The following is a 26361-nucleotide window of genomic DNA, read 5'->3' as shown; positions in this document are numbered from 1 at the left end:
AGCCATGACAAAGATTATTGGAGAGAGGGGGATGCTAGAGATAGAAAGGCCAGATGGGGGATACTAAAAAGTCTAAGAAAGACATAATATATTCTCAAACCAAAGTGCTGACAAGAGGAAAAGAGAGGATGAATATGAGAAATATTGGCAAAGCAGATTTGGTAGACATTTGATAACTAAATTGGGGAAAAGCAGAAGTATGCTGGTAAATATGTCCAGTTCTCTGGAAAAGAAACTATGCATGAAAAATTTTAAGTTTAATTTGCATTATTAAATTTTTATCAATTACTTTCTTAAGTCTAGATAATCAAAATAGCAATGCATTAAGCCCTAATTTGTAATGATTGCAAATTTCTGAGGTGTAAAGGCTAATATTGAAAATCTAACAATTTCTAGTCAAAATTCCTATTCCAGATGGTTTCAGCACACCTGTGGAAGATGATATATACACACACATATGCATATATCTATATATGAGCATGCATATTCACATGCATACACATATGTATATACACATGTACACATCTGTATGTATGGGCTTGCATATATGCAGAGATAAAATATATGCATTGTATTTTTAGGCATGTTTGTATTCCTGCCCAGTCTTTTTTAGGTCTTTTCTGCCATCTTTACTATCCAATTCTCACCCAACTCTCACCTGTGTGTCTAAACTGTAGCATGATTCGTGACTATACCCTTATAAAATTGTCTTAGCAAACAGGATCCACCAAGCTGAGAGTAAATGGAAAGTTTCAACCCCTCAGTGAGTTATGGGGATGGCTACGCCAGCATGTGAATACTTACCTTGGCAGATTCCACCAATGGAATGGGTATATAAGAACAATTTGTTCCTTTACCTATGAAATGTTCAATAAACAACTGGATGTTGATATACTTGTTTCATCCTCTATAAAATAAAGAAATCAATCTAAATTTCCTAAGAATTGCTTCCAGCTCTTCCATTCTATTTTCTGAAGGTTTTGCCAGGCTAGCTAACCAATTATCTGCCCTCTTCTCCAAACTAAGTATGCACACCAGCAATGTCTGTGTGCCCCCCTCGCTGAATTAAGATCATCCTCCAAATCTTCTCTGAGAAGGCAGATCAGCACCTCACTTTAAAATTTCTGATGCATAAAAACTTATGTAGTAGTATGTGCTGTTGCTATGGTAATGAGGCAGAGAATTAATTTCTCTATGTCATAAAACTTCAGTGTGAACTTGATAAAAAAAGGTTCTTAAAATTTCCTTAAAATATTGCCCAAATTTGGGCACTGGGATGAAAGAAGTTGTAGCAGCACATGATAAAATTTGATACCCTAAGAATCACAAGGTGATATTATGATTAAAAAGCTAGGGCATATGAAGGAAAAATAGATATCATCTGCCATCCAACACTTTTGTCCCAACCAAGAAGCCTATTCATTTCAGTTTAAAGAAAAAGGCCCACTTAATCTTTTTTTTTAATTAATAAAGTATTTTATTTTTTTCTGTTAGATGTAAAGATAGTTCTCAACTTTTGTTTATACAAGCTTTACAATTTTAGATTTTTCTCCCTCCCTCCCCTCCCTCCCCCCTCCCCTAGACAGCAGGTAATCTGATATAGGTTATATATATATATATATATATATATATATATATATATATATATATATATATATATATATATATATATATATATATATGTACATAATAACATTAATCCTATTTCTGCATTAGTCATGTTATAAGAGAAAAAAATCAGAGCAATGATGGAAAGCCTCAAAATAGAAAAAAAAAAACAGCATCAAAAACAAAAGAAATAGTATGGTTCATTCAGCATCTATACTCCACAGTTCTTTTTTTTTTCCCCTGGATTTGGAGATCCTCTTCCATCATGAGTTCCCTGGAACTCTTCTGTGCCATTGCATTGGTGAGAAGAATATAGTCCATAATAGTAGATCAACACTCAATGTTGATGTTACTGTGTACAATGTTCTTCTAGTTCTGCTCATCTCACTCATCATCAGCCCACACAAGACCCTCCAGGTTTCTCTGAACTCCTCCTGCTCATCGTTTCTTATAGCACAATAGTATTCCATTGTATTCATATACCACAACTTGTCCAGCCATTCCCCAATTGATGGGCACCCCCTCAACTTCCAATTCCTTGCCACCACATAAAGAGCAGCTAAAATATTTTTGTACATGTGGGTCCCTTTCCCCCTTCCATGAACTCTTTCGGAAAAAGACCCAAAAGTGGTATTGCTGGGTTAAAGGGTATGCACAGCTTTATTGCCCTTTGGGCATAATTCCAAATTGCTCTCCAGAATGGTTGGATCAGTTCACAGCTCCACCAACAATGCATTAGTGTTCCAATTTTCCCACAGCTTCTCCAACATTTATTATTTTCCTTTTTTGTCATTTTAGCCAATCTGATAGGTGTCAGGTGGTACCTCAGATTTGTTTTTATTTGCATCTCTCTAATCATTAGAGATTTAGAGCATTTTTTCTTATGGGAATAGATAACTTTGGGTTCTTCATCAGAAAACTGCCTGTTCATATCCTTTGACCATTTCTCAATTGGGGAATGACTTGGATTCTTATAAATTTGATTTAGTTCCCTATATATTTTAGAGATAAGGCCTTTATCAGAAGTACTGGCCTCAAAAATTGTTTCCCAGCTTTCTGCCTCCCTTCTAATTTTGGATGCATTGCTCCTGTTTGTACAAAAATTTTTTAATTTAATGTAATCAAAATCATCCATTTTGCATTTTATAATATACTCTATCTCTTGTTTGGTCAAAAACTGTTTTCCTTTCCAAAGATCTGATAGGTAGACTATTCCTTTCTCTCCTAATTTACCTATAGTATCACCTCTTATGTCTAAATCGTGTATCCATTTTGACCTTATTTTAGTATAAGGTGTCAGATGTTGGTCTATGCCTAATTTCTGCCATACTCTCTTCCAGTTTTCCCAGCAGTTTTTGTCAAATACTGAGTTCCTATCCCAGAAGCTGGAGTCTTTGGGTTTATCAAACACTACATTACTAGTGTCATTTACTACTGCATTTCCTGAGCCTAGCCTATTCCATTGATCCACCACTCTATTTTTTAGCCAGTAACAGATAGTTTTGATGACTGCTGCTTTATAGTAAAGCTCCAGGTTTGGTACCGCTAACCCACCTTCCTGTGAATTTTTTTCCATTATTTCCCTGGATATTCTTGATTTTTTGTTTTTCCAGATTAATTTTGTTATTATTTTTTCTAGCTCTATAAAATAAATTTTAGGTAGTCTGATTGGTATGGCACTGAATAAGTAAATTAATTTAGGCAGTATTGTCAATTTTACTATATTAGCTCTGCTTATCCATGAGCAATTGATATCTTTCCAATTATTTAGATCTGATTTGATTTGTGTGAAGAGTGTTTGGTAGTTGTGTTCATAGAGTTCCTGGGTTTGTCTTGGCAAGTAGACTCCCAAGTATTTTATATTATCTACCGTTACTTTAAATGGAATTTCTTTTTCTATCTCTTGCTGCTGGACTTTGTTGGTCATGTATAGAAATGCTGATGATTTATGTGGATTTATTTTATATCCTGCGACTTTGCTAAAGTTGTTAATTGTTTCAAGTCATTTTTGAGTTGATTCTCGAGGATTCCTTAAGTATACCATCATATCATCTGCAAAGAGTGATAGTTTTGTTTCCTCCTTGCCTATTCTAATTCCTTTAATTCCTTTCTCTTCTCTGATTGCTAAAACTAACATTTCTAGGACAATATTAAATAATAGGGGTGATAATGGACATCCCTGTTTCATGGCTGATCTTATTGGGAAGGCCTCTAATTTATCTCCATTGCATATAATACTTGCTGATGGCTTTAGGTAGATACTGTTTATTATTTTAAGGAAAGATCCCCCTATTCCTAAACTCTCCAATGTTTTTATTAGGAATGGATGTTGTATTTCGTCAAAAGCTTTCTCTGCATCTATTGAGATAATCATATGATTTTGGTTGGTTTTCTTATTGATGTGGTTGATTATGTTAATAGTTTTCCTAATGTTGAACCAGCCCTGCATTCCTGGTATAAATCCCACCTGGTCATAGTGTATTATCCTGGTGATCACTTGCTGTAATCTCCTTGCTACTATCTTATTTAAGATTTTAGCATCAATATTCATTAGGGAAATTGGTCTATAATTTTCTTTCTCTGTTTTTACTTTGCCTAGTTTTGGTATCACCCCCATATTTGTGTCATAAAACGAATTTGGTAGAACTCCTTCTTCAGCTATTTTTCCAAATAATTTGTATAATATTGGAATTAATTGTTCTTTAAATGTTAGGTAAAATTCACCTGTAAACCCCTCTGGCCCTGGGGATTTTTTCTTAGGGAGTTCATTAATGGCTTGTTCAATTTCTTTTTCTAATATGGGTTTATTTAAGGATTTTATTTCCTCTTCAGTTAACCTGGACAGTTTGTATTTTTGTAAATATTCATCCATTTCATTTAGATTGTCAAATTTATTGGCATACAGTTGGGCAAAATAATTCCTAATTATTGATTTAATTTCCACTTCATTGGTGGTAACATCCCGTTTTTCATTTTTGATACTGGTAATTTGGTTTTCTTCTTTCTTTTTTTTAATCAAATTAACCAATATTTTATCTATTTTATTGTTTTTTTCATCAAACCAGCTCTTAGTTTTATTGATTAATTCTATAGTTTTTTTGCTTTCAATCTTATTAATTTCTCCTTTGATTTTCAGGATCTCTAATTTAGTATCTAATTGGGGATTTCTAATTTGTTCTTTTTCTAGCTTTTTTAGTTGCATGCCCAATTCATTAATCACCTCTTTTTTTTATTCATGTAAGCATTTAGAGCTATAAATTTTCCCCTAAGCACTGCTTTGGCTGCATCCCATAGATTTTGGTATATTGTCTCATTATTGTCATTTTCTTGGATATAGTTATTGATTGTTTCTATGATTTCTTGTTTGGCCCATTCATTCTTTAGAATGAAATTATTTAGTTTCCAATTGATTTTCATTCTGCTTTTCCCTGGCTCTTTCTTACATGTAATTTTTATTGCATCATGATCTGAAAAGGATGCATTTACTATTTCTGCCTTTCTTCCTTTAACTATGATGTTTTTGTGCCCTAATACATGATCATTTTTTGAAAATGTGCCAGGTACTGCTGAGAAAAAGGTATATTCCTTTATATCTCCATTCAATTTTCTCCAGACATCTATCATGTCTAACTTTTCTAGTAATCTATTCACCTCTTTTACTTCTTTCTCATTTATTTTTTGGCTAGATTTATCTAATTCTGAGAGGGGGAGATTCAGATCCCCCACTAGTATAGTATTACTGTCTAATTCCTCTTGTAACTCATTTAACTTCTCCTTTAAGAACTTGGATGCTATACCACTTGGCGCATACATATTCAATATTGATATTACTTCATTATCTATAGTACCTTTAAGCAAGATGTAATTTCACTTTTAATGAGATCTATTTTTGCCTGCACGTTGTCTGAGATAAGGATTGCTACCCCTGCTTTTTTTACTTTAGCTGAAGCATAATATATTCTACTCCAGCCTTTTACCTTTACTCTGTGTCTATCTCTCTGCTTGAAATGTGTTTCTTGTAAACAGCATATTGTAGGATTCTGGTTTTTAATCCACTCTGCAATTCGCTTCCGTTTTATAGCAGAGTTCATCACATTCACATTCACAGTTATTATTACTGACTGTCTATTCCCCTCCATTATTTTTACCCCCTTTGTACTTCCCCCCCTTCTTTCACCCTATTCCTCCTCACCGATGTTTTACTTCTTACCCCTGCCTCCTCCAATCTGCCCTCCCTTTTTATCACCCACCTCTCTTTTCTTTACCCTTTTCTCCCTTGCTTTTGTCCTCCCTTCTATCAGTCCCCCCCTTTCCCTTCCCCTTTTGCTTCCCTAAAGAATGAGTTAAGTTTCTTTATCCCAATGAACATATATGTTCTTCCCTCTTTGAATCAAATCTAATGAGAATAGGGTTGAAACAATGTTCACCCCTCCTTTCTTTCCCTCCATTGTAATAGGTTTTTTTTCACCTCTTCATATGATATAATTCATCCCCTTCCCCCTCCCCTTTCCTCTCCTCCCCATAGACTCCCTTTTGAACCCCTTAAATTTTTTTTTTGTATCATCACATCAAAGACAATTTATATTTATACCCTCTGTGTAAAGTCCTTCTCTCTGCCCAAATACCTTTACAGTTCTTAAGAGTTATGAGTATTATCTTCCCATGTAGGGATATAAACAGTTTAACCTAATAGGGTAACCTTTTTTTTTTCCCCCTCTGTTTACCTTTTTAAACTTCTCTTGAGTTTTGTATGTTGAGATCAAATTTTCTATTCAGTTCTGGTCATTTCACCAGGAAAGATTGAAAGTCCCCAATGTCATTAAATGTCCATCTTTTCCCCTGAAAGAAAATGCACATTTTTGATGGGTAATAGATTCTTGGCTGCAATCCAAGTTCCTTTGCCTTATGGAATATCATATTCCAAGCCTTGCCGTCCTTTAATGTTGAAGCTGCCAGGTCCTGAGCAATCCTGACTATGGCTCCATGATATTTAAATTGCTTTTTTCTGGCTGCTTAGGGTATTTTCTCCTTCACCTGATAATTCTGGAATTTGGCTACAATATTCCTTGGAGTTTTCCTTTTGGGGTTTCGTTCAGGAGGTGATTGGTGGATTCTTTCAATGATGATTTTATCCTCTGATTCTATGATATCAGGACAGTTCTCCTTAATAATTTCCTGGAATATGGTGTCTAGATTCTTTTTCTGGTCATGGCTTTCAGGCAGTCCAATGATTCTCAAATTGTCTCTCCTCGATCTGTTTTCCAGATCAGTTGTCTTTCCAATGAGGTATTTCACATTTTCTTCTATTTTTTCATTCTTTTGATTCTGCTTGACTGATTCCCAGTGTCTCATGGATTCCTTATCTTCCAACTGTCCAATTTTAATTTTTAAAGCATTGTTTTCTTCAGTAAGATTATGCACCTTTTTTTCCATTTGGCCAAGTGAATTTTTTAAGACAATGTTTTCTTCAATGAGATTATGTACCTTTTTTTCCATTTGGCCAGATGAATTTTTTAAGGCATTGTTTTCTTCAATGAGATTATGCACCTATTTTTCCATTTGGTCAACTGAATTTTTTAGGGCATTGTTTTCTTCAGTGAAATTATGCACATTTTTTTCCATTTGGCCAGTCAATCTTTGTGCTTCCTTTTCCAAGCTGCTGATTCTTTTTTCATAGTTTTCTTGTTTTGCTTTCATTTCTCTCCCCATTTTTTCTTCTACCTCTCTCAATTGATTTTTAAAATCCTTTCTGAGATCTTCCAGGAAGGCTTGTTGTTCCTGAGACCAATTCACCTTCCCTTGTGAGGCTTCACATGTAGGCAATTTGAAGGTATTGTCCTCATCTGAGTTTGCGTTGGCTTCTTCCCTATTGATACAGAAGCTCTCACTGGAGAGGGCTCTTTTTTGCTTCTTACTCATTATTGCAGCTTCTTTATTTATTTTTTAAGTTGAGGTCTGCTCTGGGGGCACCAGGGTCCCTGTTTAGGGCTTCTTGTACATGGGTATAGGTGCTGTGAGACCGGCTTTTTACTCTGAGGCCTTTATGGTGTGTGGAGATCCCCCGCCCTGCACTTCCTGTCTGGGTGCGCTCGGCCAGCCAGGTGCCCACTCCTGGCATCCATTCCCACCTGACCCGTTTGTGGCCCTCCCGAGCAGTGCAGGTAGGTTTTTCCACTGTCCTTCTTGGCCACCAGATTTTTGAACCAGGTTCCAGGGGCCTCAGTTGTTTGGCTGTGACCCGCAGCTCCTGCTGACTTGCCCTGACCCCCTCGGCGCTGGGTTGCTGCCCTGCGCTGGGCCTCCCTTTTGCCAGAGTAAGACCGACCTTTTCCTGAAGTCTTCTAAATTATCTCTGGTTGGAGGACTGTGTCTCTCTGTCCCTTTGCAGGTTCTGTAGTTTCAGAATCTGTCCAGAGGCTTGATTTAATGTTCTTTTTGTGGGAACAGAAGGAGAGCTCAGGCAGTTTGCTGCTTCCTCTCTGCCACCTTGGCTCTGCCCCCCCCCCTTAATCTTTATTCTCCTCTCCATTAGAATCATTTCCAGATAACCTATGTTGTAGTGAGAAGAACACTAAATATGGAGGTGGAAGGCTTGGGGTTAAATGTTGGCAAACTATTTAGTAGTCAAGTTTTGGCAGTCATTTAACCCATTTGGTCCCCAGTTCCCACATATGTAAAAGGGAAGTGTTAAATTATGCCTAAGACCAAAAAAAAAGTTTATATCTCTAAATTGTTGTGATCTTGTGAACTCTCAAATATCTAAGGAAGACATGCTATATAGTTACTAATAAAGTGGCTTCCAAGGGAGCCAAGGAAAAGCCTACTATAAGCCCTCACTTGATCCTATCATCTGAACTCTCCTTTCATTTTTAACTAAGCCCTTTGGTATCTATGCTAGATACCTCCAGTTCCTCTTCTCTGTCTTCTAAATACTCAAAATTTGCTTTCTGTTCTCATCATTCAATGCCTGGTCCAAAATTACCAATGATCTCTTGTATTGCCCAATCTAATGGTATTTTCTCAATCCTCATGTATCATGTAATTAGCCACTATTAATTTTCTCTTCCTCCTTCATGCTCTCTACTTATACATTGTATATATCTTGAAGGTACAGAGGGACTTACATGATTCCCAATCCCCACATTAGAATATGAAAACCTTCAGGATAAGGATGATTTTTTTTTTTTGCCATTTTTTGGTATACTTAGTGCTCAATGCAATATTTGATACATAGGAGGATCTTAAATACATAATCACTGACTGACTCCTTTTTTTTTTTTTTTTTGGTGAGGCAATTGGGGTCAAGTGACTTGGCCAGGATCATACAGCTAGTAAGTGTTAAGTGTCTGAGGCCGGATTTGAACTCAGGGCTGGTGCTTTATCCACTGCACCACCTAGTTGTCCCCACTGACTGACTCTTTAGGTTATCATGACACTTCCCCCTCTTTGTTTTCCTTCTACTTGTCTGTTTCTTTTCAGCCTTCTTTTCTAGCCATTAAACTATTATTATTAATGACATTAAAATAAGTAGACTTTATATGGTGCTTTATATATTTTATAAGGTTTTCAAAGTACTTTATAAAGACTTTTTATTATCTTAACACTAACAGTGGGAGACAGATGCTCTCATATAACAATTTCGCAGATGAGGAAACTGAAACAGAAAAAGGTAAAGTGATGACCAGGGTTACAAATTGAGTAAGTGATTTAAGCTGTATTTTGACTCAGTTCCTCCTTAGTCCAAGTTCAGCACTGTGCCACTACCTATTCTTCATCAATGAAACACCTACTAATAACAGGTTTCCTGAAAGGCTCTAGTTTTCTCTCTCTCTCTCTCTCTCTCTCTCTCTCTCTCTCTCTCTCTCTCTCTCTCTCTCTCTCTCTTTCTCTCTCCTCTTTTACCCATATGCTATCCAAAGTGGTGATTTCACGAGCTCTGCTGGGCTCAGTTATCATCACTTTGCCGATTATTCCCAGATTCATATAGATAGTCCTCAACTCTCTCCTAATCTATAATTCCACATCACTAGTTGTTTTTGGACGTATAGAACTAGGTAAACTGGAGGTATTAAAAACTCAATGTTTCAGGTGCAACTATGTGGCACAGTGGAAAAAGCAGTGGCCCTGGATTCAGGAGGACCTCATTTGAAATCTGGCCTCAGACAATTGATACCTACTAGCTATATGACCCTGGGCAAGTCACTTAACCCTCATTGCCCCACAAAAAATTTAAAAAATCTCGCAGTTTCCCAAATAGAGCTTATTATTTCAACCATAATCTTTATCCTCTTGTATATTTCCCCATCATGGGCAAGGTCATCAGTATCTTCCTTGTTACCTACAATCACAATCACAGTGTTTTCCTTGACTCCTCATTCTAACTCAACACAAATATCTAATCAATTCCTGAATCTTGTCTCTGACCTTGAAGATCAGTGAAGGCATCATGAAGAATGGCACTTAGTACAAAAATAAGATGCAAAATGAAATAATTATAATATGCAACACTACAGGATAAGTTTAATAAAGAGGTACAAAAGAGAGTTCAATATATTGACATGAGTTAAGATTATAATTGATAGAGGATTTCATGGAAGACTTCATGAAGGAAATTATTTTGAAATTTGGCTTTGAATAATATATAGAAATATTCACAGGAAGCAAAAAAGGTGTTTGGGGCTACATTATTTCCAAAGAACGGTTCGAACCAGTAGGGATTTTAGAGATCATTGAGTGTGACCAACTCATTTTATAAATGGAGAAACTAAACACCAAAGAAAAGGAAATGGCATTCAAAAGGTCACATATGTGAAGGAAAAGCAAGAATTTTACCTGAGGTCTCCTAACTAAAAGTGCAGTAATCTTTTTATTACACCTTGCTACTCCATGGCAGGCATACCTAGAGACAGAAACATTTTTCTTTGGGGTATAAAAGTTATGGAAGAAATATTTATAATTGATGATGATGGTGGTGGTAGTGGTGATGCTAATGATTATGATACCTGGCATTTAATGTTTACAAAGCAATGTACAAATATTATTTCATATGACCCACATAACCACTCCGGGAAGTAGGTGCTATTTGTTACCTTCATTTTATAGATGAGGAAACTGAGCAGAAAGAAGTTAAGTGACTTGCCCTGGGTCACATAGTCAACAAAACTAGGAGGATGGATTTCAACACACATCTTTCTGACTACAGGTCCTACATTCTGTGCATTCCACAACATACCTCCCTATGTCAGATAAGATTTATAAGACATAATGGGTGGTGAGAGATGCTAGACTATATTGAAAAGATGGAACTTGATTCTATATGCAACAAAGAGACACTAATGATATTTTGAGTCATCACTGATATCCCTAACCTAAACCCAACAAAATAAATTTAGATTTGTATGTCTGAAGAATTAGGGGGATGAAATAGTGGAAGACAGAAAGTCTATAAACTGTGTTCTGAACTAAGTTCATCTTAATGTTATGAGTAGGGACTATTGTTTTATTCATAGCACCTCATCTTCCCTGTTTATACCTTTGCCTTTACTACCTCCCATATCTATAATTCAATCTCTCTTAAATTCCATCACTTAGAATCCCTATCTTCCTTCAATGCTTACCTCAAGCAGCAACTTCTACTAGAAGCTTTTCAAGTTCTCCCCAATCCTTTGACAATTACTAATGCCTCCACACACATTACCTTATATAAAGCTATGCATATATATGCTATCTCTGATAGAATGTAAGATCCTTAAGGACATGAATCATTTCATTCTATTCATAGCTTAGCACAGTGCCTCCACCTAGAGTAGATGCTCAATAAGTATTTTTTCTTTTTTACTGACTGATCAATGTTTGATTGGCAGGACCTGTATAATGACTTTCACTTAGTCTATCCTCCCTCAGAAAATCTCATTTACCACTGGGTCAGACTCCAGTTGTGGGGCCTTAGAAAAGGTCTTGTATGGGGCCCTTCTCACAAACATCATTTCCTAGATCTGAAATGACTCCTGTTTTCTGAAGACATTTGATCAATAGCCACTGAAAGCAGAGCCACCAGATTTACATTCCTATAAAAAACAGAGACACCAACCACAATGGAGGCAAATTTATTTTAAACTTTATTAGCCCAATATGTCAACTACATGAGAGAGAGGGATTTCAGTGCCATCTCTTTAAATACTAAACAACATATAATAAGACTTTAGAGCAAGAATCAAAACCTAGCTACACATTTGGGTTTTAAGCACATTTTAACTGACCCTGAACAAAAATCAAAATTCTGTTTGGAGCACATGGCAGAATGCAATATTCTCACACTGCCAAAAATAAGTGAGTCCCCAGAAAAGAAGGAGACGACTTATTAAAATTGTTCTTTTGTACTTCACCTTCTAAGAGGTCACCAAGAAATTTCAAACTAAATTAAAAACTTCCAATGACCTAGCATACAAAGAGTAATTCAATAGAGTGTGCTGGTTCTTTGACTTGCTGCATGCCCAGGTTGCTATGTGCAACCATGTTGATTTAGGAGAGGGGCTATGATCTAATAAGAAAAGCAGGGGTGCAACTAAAATCAGGAGTTCTAGGTTTGTATTTGTGTTCTTATAGTAACTGTGAGACTGCAGGCATCCTTTGCTCCCAAGACTTCTGGCCATTTTTAGCATAGTTTAAACAGATGATTTCTGCACACACACACACACACACACACACACACACACACACACACACACACACACGAAAGGAAACACAAGCCAAATAGGTAACTAGACTTCTTCCCAAGTGTGCTCAATTCTTCCTCAGAAAAATCTCTATTAGCTCCCTTATTCTCATGCATAATAATAATAGCACCAATATCTATATTATAGTTGTACCTATATGGACTTAATTGGGCCCAACAAATGCACAGAGCTCTCTATGTTTAAGGAGAAGGGGCTGTGTTAAAGTGTGGTTCAAAGGATGCAGAATAGACATCTATAGTCTCTCCATACCAGCCCATCCCTTACCCTTTTCTGAAAAAGACATCCATTCTTGTCAGGAGGGGAAGCAGGAGGTTTGATCTGGAAGCCACCATTCTAGTCTCTACAGAAAGAGGGGCTACTGGGCTAGAATTATATTTATCTGCTCCCTTAAATATTGTTTATCCAGCGGATATGACTGAGTTCCATCTGACTTTTGACTGATTTTTCACAAAAGGGACCCCAAACTCAGTATCCAAGGTTTGATCCCTTCCCCACCTAATACACATTACACAATGGCATACATGCATAATAAATAGCAAAGAAATCAATTTATACAAATTATAGCAAAACAAAAATCATAAAAAGTAATACATGTTAGGGGTAGCCAGGTGGTGCAGTAGATAAAGCACCAGCCTTGGATTCAGGAGGACTTTCGTTCAAATCCAGCCTCAGACACTTGACACTTGCTTGCTGTGTCACCCTGGGCAAGTCACTTAACACCCCATTACCCTGCCAAAAAAAAAAGTTATACATCAGGAAATATATACCAGACAATACAAAATGAAGGAGTTCTCCCATTGGGAGCAAGATAACAACACAACCATGAAATATTGTCCCAGATCTCATCTAAGGGGAAACTCCCCAAAATCTCTGGAGTAGCAAGCTGGAAATAGGGACAAGAAAGGGACTTCCAACTCCTCTCATGTTTTCTAGATTCCTTCCTTCAGCAAAATAAGTGGGGTTGGACTTTAATAGCTTCTTTCTCAAATTTGGAAGCAGAATCAACTTGAAGAGTCCTAAAGGGGGACTTCCACTCAAAGTGTCTCCAGAGGGGAATAGGATGAGAACTTAAGCTTCCCCTCTCAGCAAATTGAGCCTTCCCTTCTACAATGCCCCTATGCTGATGTAAGGCAGAGCCCTCATCTCTACCAGGAAAATGAGAATACCAAACCAATTGGTTTGGGGACAGGATTTACATGTCTCTCAACTTTCAAAAACAGTCGGTCTGTTATCTCAAATTAAAAGAGGCTTAACTTATATTATTATAATTGGAAGCTACTTCTGTCTTCCACCTTCACATATAAAATGTCCTGCCTCCATAGATGCAGTAACAGATAAAGAGAATTATTTTTGTTATTGAACATATACATATATATTTATGTATATATATACACAAATACATATTCACAAATATGTGATACAAAAATAACAGAATAATTATATGTATCAAAAGAACTGTATACACACACACACACACATATATATATATATATATATATATATATATATATATATACACACATACACACAAATATACATTCTACCTACTTTCCCTACCCAGTATACCATCTTTATACTGTTTCAATGAATGAAAAAATTAAATTCAGAAAAAAAACCTAACCAGCTATATCTGTGAGAATATATAATTTGTCACTAGAGTTTTCCCTGTCTAAACTGACGGGAAGAAGTACATTTTCCATGAGAATCTGCTGTGGTGTAGATTAATTTTGCATAGATGTTATTTCTTTACAATGGCCACTTGTGGACTACTGGATCCATCTCAGTTTCTTGTTAAATCTCTGACTACCTAGTTGGACCAAGATTTGTGTCATCCTTTACAAGTGTTAAAAATTGTTCTGGGAGGGGCAGCTAGGTGGCACAGTGGATAGAGCACTGTCCCTGGAGTCAGGAGTACCTGAGTTCCTCAGACACTTAACATTTACTAGCTGTGTGACCCTAGGCAAGTCACTTAACCCCAATTGCCTCACTAAAAAAAAGTTCTGGGATCTAGTTGCCTCTGCTCAGTTTCAGTGAATAGAGTGATTTTAGTGTGTTCTATCCATTTCTTCTCTGGTTCAAGCCAAAGACATTGAATGTTAGGGCATGATCATTTCAGCTTTGCCAAAATAAGCATTGCTTATTTGGAATGTTACTTCAGTTGAATTATTTAAGACATTTAAAATGATATTTTATGAGTTCTAATTTTACATTCTTTTAAAATTAGATCTGTGCGCCTGGAGACCAGATGGCAAAGACTATGGCTGCTATAAATTTCAATAAATAAAAATAAGAGGTCAGGCTAATTTCCAAGCATTCTGTGTTAAATGAAATCCAGAATGCATTTTACCAAGCACTTGGTAACCTTCATGTTTTAAAACCCCTATGCACTTCAATGGGAAATTCAATCAGCACATCCCTGATTCATTTACACTTAACTCATCAAAATGTTATTAAGTGTTAAGCGATGTCAGAGATGCCTTTTGAAGCCTTTGGTTAGGAGATGAGAAAGTTGCATTTAGCATTAAACAGAACTGAAAAAGCTTGATTTGGGTGCAACACTTGAGCATCTCTGATGATGAATGCCTTTAAACTTGGAAAATACATTTTCTCATTAACACTGTCACATTATGTAGTTTCTTGGGTTATAAGCACTGTATCCACTGTTCTCTGACATTAGTGATAAAGATGCATCTGGAAAACCATGGGTTATGCCATTTAGGGTACAAAAATCCAAGAGATGGTCATAGGCTTTGGACTCTGTCCAATTCTGCATCTGCTACCTAGTGACTGAAAAATATGGGTTCAGGTTATGGGGTATGAATATAGGATAATAAAATTTTAAAACCCCTTATGGGGGCAGGTAGGTGGTGCAGTGGATAAAACACCAGCCCTGAATTCAGGAGGACCTGAGTTCAAGTCAGGCCCCAGACACTTGACACTTACTAGCTGTGTGACCCTGGGCAAGTCACTTAACCCTCATTTCCCTCCCCCCCCTCCAAAAAAAAGCCCTGAATGTAGAATTAGACATCCTGTTTCAAATTCTTTAACTTATATTCAGTAGCTGCCATAATCAGTAGCTGCCATAATCAGAGCTGCCAACTAATTAGCTTGGAGCTGTGTGTGTGTGTGTGTGTGTGTGTGTGTGTGTGTGTGTGTGTGGACTGCCCTGTTTCCTGTTTCACAGGAGGGTTCCGGGAGGAGTGAGGCCTTTTTGGTGTATGGACTTGGGCTTGGCAGCAGAAGCAGCAGGGGACGGGCAGAATAGGGATACTTTATCCATGTGTGTCTCTTTACTAACCTCTAATATAGTTTAATAAATACTTAATGCCCAAAGATTGGTGCTATATGTTTTGTAATTTAAGGAGATCACTCATTAGTTATCACAGCTAGAATTCTAGGGCCTTACAATGCTCAGTGTCCTAAGTACTTGAGCAGTACTATGGGGTAGGTGGGGTACTAATAATTTAAAAAAATTATCTTTAGGGAACTTGTTTGGTAAAAATAGGTATGGGTATATGTTTTTCCCACTTTATTTTCTAGTGCTCCACACAGTGCCTGGCACATGGTAGGTATTTAATAAATGTTTATGATTGATTGATATTATGTCATATTCCTATTGAATTTGTAGAACAAATAGTTACCATAGATGTATATGTAATGTAAGGTTTTTAAATATATGTAACATATACATGCCACAAAAAATCTGTATTATCATATAGACAGTATGTTGTTGTTTGTCTTTCACTCTTGAAGAAGACCATGATATCAGGGTGATATCGAGACTTGCACTGAATTGCATTTAAGTGTGGGAAGACTGTGCAAAATCATCAGCCTCACTCTCTCCTGCAGAGACATCTGGGTCCAGTAGCAAGACATACATCGGGTTGACTGGAGATGGCCCTGGATGTTTAAAGCAATTGGAGTTGTCACTTGTCCAGGGTAAAATACTTGGTGTCTGAGGTGAACCATTGCTCTACCCACTGCACCACCTAGCTGCCCTACACAGTGTAATAAAGTATAATGAAAGCTAAAAATGTCAAGGGACTTGAATTTGAATTTTGCAGTTGCCACTGACCATCTGCATAACCCTGGGTGTTACTTCATAAATTGAGGACTCAGTTTATCTGTCAAATTGTGGAGTGGAAAAATGATCTTTAATATTCAAATTTTAGAAATTTAATACTGGTGTCTCCTGATTGCTCTCCTCACCTCAAGTGTCTGCCTTCTCCAGTTTCCTTTTGCCCTTTATGCTGATGTGTTTCAGGAGATGCCTCCTGAGGAACTCTTTACTTGTGCCATTTCTACTTTACATTTAAAAAATAAAGAAATTGTGTATAATCTTTGACCCAGTGATATTAACTCTTCATTACATGACCCAAAGATATCAAAAAAGGAGAAAGGATCCATAAGAACCAAGATATTTATAGTAGTACTTTTTGTGGTATCCAAGAATGACAACCTAAAGATTATTGAAAGACTTTTATAAAATGATGCAAAGAGCAGTGTGCATAACTAGGAGAGCATTATTTAAAATAACTATAGCATTAGGGCAGCTAGGTGGTGCAGTGGTTAGAGCACTGGCCCTGGAGTCAGGAGTACCTGAGTTCAAATCCGGCCTCAGACCCTTAACACTTACTAGCTGTGTGACCCTGGGCAAGTCACTTGACCCCAATTGCCTCATTAAAAATAATAATAATAATAATAAACTATAGCATTATAAAGCAAACAATGTTTGAATGATTTAAGAAGTCTGACAAATACAAAGAACATTTTCTTTTTTGGAATTAATATAGATCAAGCAACCTGAATTCTGCCAGAGAGGTGGGATTTCAGGTGAAGATCATGAATAATGTATGAAAATTTTTAATACTTGATTATGTTTTCTTCGTATAAGGAGAGCCTCTTTTTCTCTGTGTGTATGTCTGTCTCCCTGTGTCTCTGTCTCTATCTATCTATCTATCTATCTATCTATCTATCTATCTATCTATCTATCTATCTATCTATCTATCTATCTATCTATCTATGTCTCTATCATCTCTCTCTCTCTATCTATATTTCTATCTATCTATATTTCTATCCATCTATCAGTCTATCTTTCAACCTACCTATCTAGTTAGATAGGTATCTATCTAGCTATCATCTATCTAACTATCTAGCTACCTATTTTTAATCAGGCATCTAAGTAGCACAGTGGGTAGAGTGCTAGCCCTGGAGTCACAAAGATGTGAGTTCAAATCTCACCTCAGACACTTACTAGTTGCGTGACTCTGGGCAAATTAACTAACCTCTGTTTTGGTTTCCTTACATGTATAATGGTGAGGATAATAGTACCTACCTCCCAAAGTTATCGGGAGGATCAAATGTAAGTGATAATAATTGTAAGCACTTAGCAGAGTGCCTGTCACAAAATAAATGCTATATTAATGTTAATTATTATCATTCAATCATTTGGTTTTTTAAAATTTTTTTTCGGAGAATCGATAGGCAGAAGAATATTTATAGTTAAGCCACTTTAAAAGAAGATGAAAAGAAAAAAATGTGTTGAACAATTTTTATGTGAATAGATGAGCACAAAAGGAATTTCAGAGGGAGACATAAAAAAGCAGGACAGTTTTAAAACTAACATGCTGAATTTATTACATACTTGGAAAAATAAACCAGTTGCACATAATAGAAATTTGCAGTTTCAAACACATTCCTACTTTTTGTTCTTCTTTTGAATATGGAAATTTTCATATTTGTTGGTTTTTGTCATGTTCAGCATAACAAAAAAGAAAAAGAAAAATTGTCCCAAAGATAGCATCTGAAAATAAGTAAGTCCTATCTTGTTTGCAGCTACCTCTTAGAACTCAAAGTAGAATATATTAAAAAAGAGAATTGACTTTTTGTTCTGCCTGAAACATTTGCTGTCAAGGTTTTTAAACTTGAAAATTTTATATAAATTTAAAATACAGTAATAATATCTGATATCTGAATATTACTTTAAGATTTACAAAGTGCTTTATATACATTATCTCAAAAGCTCCATGAATTAAATAGTTGAAATATTTTTCTCCATATTTTATGAGGGAGGAATGTAAGGTTTGGAAAGATGGACTGTTTTCCTTAGAGACACACAAGGATGGAGACAGATACAACTCAAATTGAGGTCTTTGGATTCCAACTCCGGTGATCATTTCTCTTTACCACCTTGCCTTGGCATCAGAGAGGTGGGCCATGAATTTTAAGAACATGAATAATGAATTATGATTTTATCTGTGTGTCCTAAAAATGTGATTTTATTGGTCTGAAGAACCCCAAGCAAGCAAAGTCTTTCTACAAATGCAGATTCATAATTGTACTGTTCCTTATAGGCTTAAGCAATTAGATAGGGGCACAGAGAGGTATTTTGCCTCTGGTCACATAGCCATTATTTGTCAGAGGTAAGACTTAAATCCAGGTTTTTCTGACTGTGAGACCAATTTTATACTTTTTACTTCATGCTGTCTCTCATATATAATGTGTCCAAAAATCTTAACACAGTTAAGTTATTAAGCCTTAAAACCACAATAAACTTTTGTGACAAACAATATGATGATGTACACATACAAAATATAATTATTCTGAAATAAGACCTTTCTCTCTGTCTCTGTATTTTCTGCCTATATATGTCTCTGTCTCTTTGTCACTATCTCTCTCCCTCTGTCTCTCTGTGTCTCTCTCTCTGTCTCTGTTTCTGTCTCTTTCTCTTTTAGTAGGTTGTTCTCATGGTTAAACTCTAGAGATTAGCATTTTGGTTTTATTTTAACAATAACATGATTTATTTTATAAAGAGATATTTACTATAAATGTATAGCAAGAAAAGAAGTACAAGATTTCTCTACAACACTTGGTTCCAAATGTTCCCTATACCCTCTTGATCCTTGGGGAGACTGGGCTCAAATATAAATTAGTCTCTACATAGAACTGTCCTTATCATGTTTACTTACATTTCCAGCATAACCAATGGATTAATTGTTCCCTCTTTGTTGCCTTCAGTTTATGCTAGATCAAAGAAGTAGCTCAGAACTTTGTTCCTCATGAAATAGACTGGCTGGAGAAGCTGGCATGATATTGTGGTAAAAAATTATTTGTGGTAAAGATATATATCAGAAGTTTTAGCTGAATCATTTGAGAGACTTTGCATGCTACTGAAGTGACTTTTGAAGGTCCTCCCTTTTGGGGAGGAGACCGACACGAACTTCCGGAATGCCAACTTAAAAGTGAGGGAGGAACGGAAGTTTGCTCTCTCTGGCTTATAAACTTAGCTGTGGTGGTGCACACAGGTGAGAGGAAACATGTGGTTGGTGTTTGGCTTTGGGTGTGCTGGTTCTAGGCCTGGCGGGCAGTTTGGGATTCAGTGAGTTTTATAAAGGAAAATAGACTAAGCTCAGATCTAAGATTATTCATTTGTATTTCTACTTCCCTATTTCCCTAATTGATATCACCTTTTGTTGTCTAATTAATTCCCAAGCAATAAAAAACTAATCCCTCACAGATTAAAGTTCAAAGGCTTCTTTTTCTTAGTGGTCTGATATATATATATATATATATACATGGGAAAAGTTAAAAGGGGAAGTTTAATGCTCGTATTTCCAATTTTGAGTCTCACAATATATATCTCCCAGATTTCTGATGGATCCCCATTCTAACCTTTTGAAGCTTAAAAGGTAACCTTTGATAATATTCTATTAAAAATGAACAATAGACGGGGACAGCTAGGTGGTACAGTGGATAAAGCACTGGCTCTGGTTTCAGGAGTTCCTGAGTTCAAATCCAGTCTCAGACACTTGACACTTACTAGCTGTGTAACCCTGGGGAAGTCACTTAACTCCATTGCCCGGCAAAAAAAAAAAAAGAAAAAAAAAAAAGAAAACAAAACAAAATGGAAAATAGATTTAGAAGCAACAGCAAGTCCCATGGCCTCATAGGAAACATGGTGGTTGCCCAGGTGGAAAAATAAAGGTCTGAAGCCTCTCTTCACTCGCAAGCTTAACAACAATCCTTGGTTCCACCCTTGGAAATAGCTAAGCAGATGGCAGGAGGAGCAAGACTGTAGTAGAAGAGTGTCACTTTGGCTTTTCAATACACTCCAATTAAAGCGGAGCACTGGATCAAGAGCCCATCTCTTCACTATGTAGGTAATCAACTTGAACCACTTGCAGAATAAGCATTTAACATTTAAATTGGTTAGTAGAGACTATTTGTGACATGTCACCCAGACATTGTATAAATAGATGTCCCACGTTCTTCATTTTGGTATAGAAAGAGGAAGACTGTAATATACCCACTTTGAGGATGGAACTCCCTTGGTCCTCCCCTCTTACAAATGTATATACAAATACATATGCATATTTACACTAATAAATGTACATATTCTTATAAATATGGGCATGTTTATTTGCAAATGGTAAAATGAAATGTCCAGGGTCATTCAGATCATGAATGGGGAAGAATTTGAATTCAGGTCTTCCTGAATCCCAGCATAAAAATCTATTCACTAAAATACTATGCTAACCCTAACCCTCATTAAATAAAGGCTAGATGAATGATTGTCAGGGATGTTGAAGAGGAGATTCTTGCTCTGGTACCAGTTGGATTAGATGTCTTTTGAGGTGCTACCTACTCATATCTATAAGGCAAAGATGTGAAATCAATCCCTCTTCTTGACTTTTTGCATTTGTTTTATAAAGCCTTATTTTACAGATTTGACAAAGCACATTATTCTACACAAAAATTATAGCAAAACCCTTAATATTTGGAAAAATAATGTATTCAATTTAAAATAAGCATGTGTCTTTGACAAAGTCACATCTCAACTCCTCATTTTTATCATCTATAGAAGATTTTTTGTTGTAGACATTCTCTTTTTCATTTCTCACATTTTATAATCAAATATAATTAAATTCTACTAAACTTATCAATCACCTTCCATGCACAACCTTACACTTTTGACTATGAATACAGCCAATAGAAGTTACCTCATTCAATCCCACACATACCTGAAGACTTTTTCCTCTCTGAGGGTCTGTACTGTGACATTAGCACACACTGAGCTGAACCACCCTCAATTCCAGTAAACCAATAGATTTGAATGATGCTAGCCAATTAGCTTTGAACATTGTGTCAAGCTGGGCTCTCCTCTGGCCTATAATCACATGCTCTTTTGTCCCTAGAACTTGGAGAGAGCAGATACAGCCCACTATGGTTCACCACTATCTCTCTTTCTTAACTTTCTGAGCCATGTGCTCTCTTTACTCATATTTAATGTACTTTAATAAATGCTTAATGCCTCAAACTGGTGCAGTAGACTCTAATTTCTAAGTTCCCTAAACTTGAGACAGTATATAGGCTGATCCGATATAATTTCATTTTATTTTATTTTATTTTTTGGTGAGGCAATTGGAGTTAAGTGACTTGCCCAGGGTCACACAGCTAGTAAGTGTGTAAAGTGTCTGAGGCCAGATTTGAACTCAAGTCCTCCTGAATCCAGGGCCAGTGCTCTATCCACTGTGCCACCTAGCTGCCCCGATCTGATATAATTTTAATCCCACAGTTACATCATGATTCCATGCCCTGTACCTGCTTACAATGAACACTGTTAGAAAGTTTTTATGTAGATCAAACATACTTCTCAAGAAATTTAAAACTGTCTTAATCTATCAATGTGGTTTAAAATAAGAGGTCTCAAAATGACCTCATAGGAGGAAGCAAAACCTGTTAACTGCCCTAGACATGCTACGTAAGAGTGAATCTTTCAAGACATATTATATATAAAAACTAGCATCTAGTGTTCATTTCAGGTGAGGATAAATAAATACTACCATAATAATCTCTAAAGAATTATGATATGTTATCAAATCATGGGCAAAAGGGGAATATTTTAGGAGCACAAATGATTTTTCATCACTGTTGCTAACAACTCCAGGCAAGAACCCCAGAAGGGAGAGATGTTTTGGTAAATGAATAGACAGCTAATAAGAATGAGATTTAGAATTCTGGACCAGAACTAAAAATGGATAAATTATGGTACCTTGGTCAGAGATGACATATAGCTAATGAAGACTTTTAAACACAAATTTGCCCATATTTTTGCTATGAGAATTAAAATAAATTAATGTTGGTGAGGAAGAAAACTGCCTATGGTGAAATGAAAAGTTATCAAATGAGGAAATATCTATTTAGTTGTCTAGTTATTCAAAGAGGAAGGAAAAAAAATGTTAAATGCCTATTTACCAGGCACTGTTCTAGGTGCTGTACAAATATTATCTCCATTGATCCTCAGTTGATACCTCAGTTGATAGGTTAATGCTATTATGATCTCCATTTTACAAAAGTTAAATAACTTGCCCAGGATCACACAACTACTAAATATCTGAGGTCAATGTAAACCCAAATCTTCATGGATCCACGCTTAGCACCTTATCTAATGTACTACTAAGTTGCCTTTAGTGAACCAGAGATAACATGTTTGGCTCCATGTCTGTGCACCCATGTATAAAATATGATTAATAAGAGGGGCAAGCTAAGCTATCTGCCAAAGCTACCACTGAGATGTGGTGGGTTCATAACTATAAACAGAATATGACTGTGGAATGAAATAGTTAACAAATGTGAATGAAGTAGAGTTTAACTGCATTCAGAAGATATTTAGATAGGACAAACGTCAGAACCAGATGTGGAAAGCATGATAAAGGGCATTTTAGTGAAGATTAATGGAAGAAGAAAAAGAAGTTAGACTCCTATTTAAGCATATTGTATATGTTAGTCAAAAATAATTGGTAATAGAACAGGAGTTTGTATATTCAAGACTGGCCTAAAGCCATGATATAGTTACAGTAGGGAACTTTAATGATTTGGACATCAGCTGATGATACTCTTCATTGATCAATATCAGAATGAATAACAACTTATTGATGTTCTTTAATGACAATTTCACACTCCTAAAGGGAAAATTAGTGATAAAGAAAAAATATTACTTTATAGTTAATTCTGTAAAATAAAAGAAAAATCTTGTAGTTGAGAGGATATGTTGGGGAAAACTATTGTTCTTTGGAATTTGTGGTAGCGGGGGAAGAATAAAGTGTGTCAAATAATAATATAAAAATGGATATGAAACAAAACCAATATATTTATATAAATAGATGTTTATGTATATTCATACTTAAATATATGTAGTAGATGCAACATGTATGCATGTATTTCTGTATGTTGTTTAAATGATACTTCCATATAGTTGATGTGACTGGGATTCAGAGGATTAAATTCAATATTTTGGGTTTTTTTGTTTGTTTGTTTTTCTAATATCATATAGGAAGTACTGAATTAGAATTCAACATAATGTACTCTGCCTCTAGGTCCTTCCATTACTCCATGTCTGGGTTCAAATATGTTTTTTTTAATAATAACCTTTTTTATTTCTAGTTTTGAGTTCCAAATTTTATGCCTCCTTCTCTCCTTCCCCTCCCCCCTCCCTAATTTAGTAAGCAATCAGATGTGGGTTATACACATGTAATCATATAAATAGGTTCAAATACTGATTCTAAAACTTACTATTTCACTTAAAACGTGTAATTTCATGTTTGTTATCCTAAGGATCTGTAGTTTTAGTAATGTAGTCCCACCTCTACTTTGATCAATTAACTACTGTATCTTCTTGTCTATAGGTTTTCGCTCCTATGAAATAAATTCCTATTGCTTGGGTTCTACAAAAACTTTGTATAGCATTCAAATTTCTTTGCAGCTTGAAATCAACTTGCCTTTCCAACATGGCTACACCATACTATCCTCAATGAACTCTCTGGCCCAACCAAGTTTGCTTTCTTGTTGTTTGTTTGTTTTTTTTAAGTTAATATACAAACATGTGTATGTGAATGTTCATGTGTATATACACACATATACAGAAATACATATGTATTTCAACAAGTACACATTAAATCAAATTTTTAACATTTAAAAAAAGTTTTAAATTCAAAATTCTATACCTCCTACCCATTCCTGAGATGGCAAGCAATCAGATATAGGTTATACATGTGCAATCATGTAAAGCATTTCCATATTAGTCTTTTTGTATAAGAATACTTGAATAAAAAAAGAATGAAAGTGAAAAAATACCATGTTACAATCTATATTCAAACAATATCAGTTCTTTCTAAGGAGGTCAATAGTATACTTCATCATTAGTCCTTTGGGATTGTCTTGTATCATTGTATTACTGGAAATAGCTGTCATACACAGTTCTTCATTGTACAATAATGCTGATGCTGTGTGTATTGTTCTTCTGGTTCTGTTCACTTCACATTCCATCATTCTATGTGAGTCTTTCCAGGTTTTTTTTTTTCCTTAAATCATCTTGGCTGCCATTTCTTATAGCACAATAATATGCTATCACAATCATATACCACAGCTTGCTTATCAATTTCACAATTAATGGACATCACTTTGGTTTCCAATTCTTAGCCACCTCAAAGCGAGCTGCTATAATTTGTTTTTGTACAAATAGATCCTTCCCCCCCTCTTTTTATGACTTTGGGAAATAGGCCTAGCAGTAGTATTGCTGGTTCGAAGAATATGCACATTTTATAGCCATTTGGACATAGTTCTGAATTGCTTGCCAAAATAGTTGGATCTTCTTCACACATGATATTCCATTTTTCATATCTATGCCTTTGTTTGGACTCTTCACTATGCCTGAAATGCACTTCTTCTACATCCTTGCCTCTTAATATTCCTAGTATCTTTTAAGGAATAATTCATGTTGCTTTCTACATCATGCCGTCCTGATGATACCAGGTGCTAATCTCTTCCCAAAACACATATAATCTTAATATGTTTTGTTCATATTTTGTTATACTTCAGTCTTTTGAAATAAAATATATTTCATGTGAGGAACTATTTTTTCTCTGAATATCCAACAATTAGTACAGTGCCTCACACAAAAACAAAAGTCACTTAACGATTTCTCATCAATTGCTCAACATATGTATTTCCTCTAACTATGCAATTTACATCCTTTCAGTGTTAGCCCATCACAATCTTAGTTTTTTCCTTGCACTGTGACAAGTTCAGGGTCAGGAATCTATACAAATATGCTTTGGAACTTTCTCAAATTCACCTCACATTACCAAAATACTGGTGGAGGATGAGGATCATTGATTTTTTTTGTCTCTTATTCTTGATATTCTTATGGTTCTTAGGTGCACACCCCATAAGTTTCTTCAGCTGATACAATCTTTCCATATGAACAATGACTTCCAGGAGAATCATGTGGATGTGAAAGTGAAGTATCTTAGGTCATGGAACAAGCATTGACATGCTGTAACTGGATCTGGCGGGCTAACTACATGGTGAATAAAGTCTTTCCTTTTAGCTTCAGAGACATATATAAATCCTGTTACTTTAGTTTCCTCCTCTTCGATGACTTTTGTCTAATGTAGTGACTCTTTTACTCAAATATTACACTGAAAGGGTTTGGAGATTTTGACCAAGCTTTGAATTAAATTTGATCTTGTCAAGTTTTTGATCTAGCTGTCGACAGAAGTTTGCCATAGGGCATCTAGGTGGCACAGTGGATAGAGTCCTGGATGTGGAGTCAGTAAGACTCATCTTCTTCAATTCATATCTATCCTCAGACACTTATTAGATGTGTGACCCTGAATAAATAACTTAACCATCTTTACTTCAGTTAACCATCCATAAAATTCACTGGAGAAGGAAAAGTCAAAGCCCTCCATTCTCTTTGCCAAGAAAAACCGAAATGAATTCACAAAGACTTGCCCAGAAATGAAAATGACTGAAAAAATATCAAGAGGCAGATGCAAAAGGAACTAGTTTGACATCAGGAACAAGTCTTTTTTCCCCTTGCTTTTAAAATATATATTCAAATTTACTTTTTGAAGTTATTCATTAATTACCATGCATGCCTAGAACAGCTATACTTTTTTGGGAATAAGAAAGCATTCATTTTAAGTAGGTATGAGTCTTTTGTTGTAGACTAAGA

The 26361-nt window shown here is 35.8% G+C and overlaps 1 pseudogene; it reads left to right on the top strand.

Moving 5' to 3' along the window:
- LOC122739438 overlaps nt 1-26361 on the top strand; it is a 105443-nt pseudogene that overhangs the window by 678 nt on the left and 78404 nt on the right.

The sequence above is a fragment of the Dromiciops gliroides genome, chromosome 2 (genome assembly GCF_019393635.1).
Source record: "Dromiciops gliroides isolate mDroGli1 chromosome 2, mDroGli1.pri, whole genome shotgun sequence".
Classification (NCBI taxonomy): domain Eukaryota; kingdom Metazoa; phylum Chordata; class Mammalia; order Microbiotheria; family Microbiotheriidae; genus Dromiciops; species Dromiciops gliroides.
Note: the sequence above shows the minus strand (reverse complement) of the source record. Positions and strands in the feature narration are given on the sequence as shown.